Genomic DNA, 2,879 nt, shown 5'->3' on the forward strand with positions numbered 1-2,879 from the left:
CTCCTGCACTTGTGCAAGCTGAATCAGCACAACTATCAGCCTGTTTCTGTTTACAGAAAGAATTCAAGGAAGGTTTCTACTCCTAATGCAAGAACTGAGCTTAGATGGGGAAATATCCACCTCCATGCACTCACAGATCCAGCTGAATCATAATTATTCCAGGCAATAAGTCCAGACAACTCCCTGATTTGTATCATCTCTTCCTGGTTTTCTGCACAGCTGTCGACTCTTCACATGTCCAAAGGCAGACAAGCCCGGAACAGGCTGAAAACCCCAGTTGACCTACTCGCACAGACTTCCTTCTGCAGGACCCCAGGTAGACAAACAAGAAAATAGCAGTGAACTAGTTGCATAAATATGGCAGTCTCTTTGCAAACAACAAATTAGTCAATCAGCAAACATTTTATAAAACCTACTACATGCCAGTTACTATGTTAACCTCTGGGGGTTCCTGCCCTCAGGGAGCTTACATTTTAAAGGGGGGAGCAAATGTGTGTGTGTACATAAATATGTGTGTGTATATATATATATACATATATATATATACATATATATATATATACATATATATATATATATATATATATAGAGAGAGAGAGAGAGAGAGAGAGAGAGAGAGATCTTGAAAGCTTTGTACCACATCACAGATATGCCACTGTAACCCAACTGACTTACAGCTGGAACTTTCCACATGTATTCACTCATTAGATGCTCCTGTATTACTTTTTCTATTGGTATCTCCAGGACTTAGCATGATGTTTTGCATAGAGTAAGTTCTTAATAAATATTTTATTCATTAATTTTAAACTTTTATAAATGTTTGTCCTTTTTAAAAAGTATTAACCATAGGCCTTTGTGACTTTTGATATACTACTGGAAATAGAATTGGCAGGCAATAAGGTGGGAATATCCCCAGGGAAGAGAAAGAAAGCAATGTAACTCTGAGGTGTTTGCCAGAGCACTATCCCTAGTTGGGGGCTAAGAGCTAATTATAAAAAAAAGAAAGAAAGAAACAATTACAGACCTGTGGATACAATTTCACAGAACAGAGAGGAAGTATTTATACTAGGGAACCAGTCTAACAAGGGAAGCAAACAGAAATGACTAAATGTGTGTGTGTGTGCGTGTGTGTGTACAGAATATATAAAATTAAAATAATATAGTCTTTAGGGATGGAAGACACTAGCAGCTGGAGGAATAAGAAAAGGCTCCTTGTATAAGGCATCATTTGAGCTGTCTTAAAGAAGCTAAAGATTTCCTAGGAAGCAGTTGGATTGATCACTAGACTTGGAGTCAGAAAGACCCAGGTTCAAATCTCATTTCAGATGATTCCTAGCAGTGTGACCCTCAAGTCACTTCATGAACCCCTTGTGTCTCAGTTTCATCATCTGTAAAATGAGGGAATTGTCCTCTAATGTCCCATTTTCAGTTCTAAATCTATGGTCCTATCAGGCAGAGATGAGGAAGGAATGCTTAATCTCTTTAAATATACCCTGTATTGCTTCAGTTTGAAGCCCTTATTATCAACAACTTCTTGTGTCCTAAGGAAGAGAAGTTTGTCCAGGCTCTCTGGAGAGCCAACCTTCTTGAGGTATTTCTAAAAACTGGGCAAACCAGACACTTCATTTCTCAATAAAGGATGTTCCTTTTCCCATAGTGGGCTCTATACAAGTGGGCATTTGCTACCCCTTCCCCATTGGCTCCCCATCTCTTCAAAGAAAGGAAGTGCTTACCAACTTTGAGATTGGAACAAAATAGGTAAAGTGAGCCAAGATAATAATTTTTTTAATCTTACCTTCTGTCTTAAAATCAATATGTGTATTAGTTCCAAAGCAAAAGAGCAGTAGGGGCTAGGCAGTGGAAGGTTAAATGACTCATCCAGGATCACATAGTCAGAAAGTGTCTGAGGCTAAATTTGAACCCAGAAACTCCCACCACTAGGGCTGGCTCTTAATCCATGGAGCTAACTAGCTGCCTCTGAGCCAGGATAATTATACTAGAGCCCTTTTAGAAAGTCAATACCCTCAAATGAGAAGAGGTCTCTCCTACCTATTAGCATAACCAATGCCATAGGGATAATAGGTCAGTGGACTGAAGCAAATAAAAAGAGATAGAATAAGGAGTTGGAGTTTCAGGGCATATTCTTGGGACAGGGATAACTGAAGAAAATAGAGGGAAAAAATAGAAAAAAAAGCAAAAACTGAGTAACAAAAGGCATGAACGAAGCAGGGTATTCTACTATGACACAAGCAGGGTTAACAAGACCGTCCTTGCCTCTCTCTCCAGAAGTCAAGAGGGTCTGGAGTCAACCTGGTAGTGTGGATCTGAACTGAAGAAGGCACAGAGGAATACTGAGGGTTATAAATGTCACCCGGAGGCTGGGTCAGGTTGGACCTAGCTTCTATGTGCTGCTTATCTCAGTGAAGAGCAACATTGGAGGGTTGAGTCCTGAGGCAAAGCAGGTAATAGAAATGGAAACCTATCAAATGCTTATTGGAATTTGTACCATTTATCCAAAGACCGAGGAGAGCTTCAGAAAAGCAAATGGGGCCATCCTTGCTTCCTGACATGTAGTGCTTCCTTGGTAGGAGATAAGATCAGCCAGTTGGGGAACTCTACTCTAAAACAATAGTTTTAACCAAGGCTGTGCTGTAGCCAATTGCTATTGGTTTGTTGGTGATTGCTAGGTGACTTCATTTATTGTTTTCTGGATTGTATAGACAAAAGAAAGTGATGGAAAGAATGAAGGTTAACAATGCAGATTAAGATTAGAAGCTTGTTGTCTTCATCTGAGAGTCCACTGCTAAACGTTTACCAGTATACTCCCGCTCCTCACCATCATCTCCCATTAGTCAAAGTTCATGTTTGTCTAATCCTCT

This window comes from Gracilinanus agilis, chromosome 3, assembly GCF_016433145.1.
Source record: "Gracilinanus agilis isolate LMUSP501 chromosome 3, AgileGrace, whole genome shotgun sequence".
NCBI lineage: Eukaryota > Metazoa > Chordata > Mammalia > Didelphimorphia > Didelphidae > Gracilinanus > Gracilinanus agilis.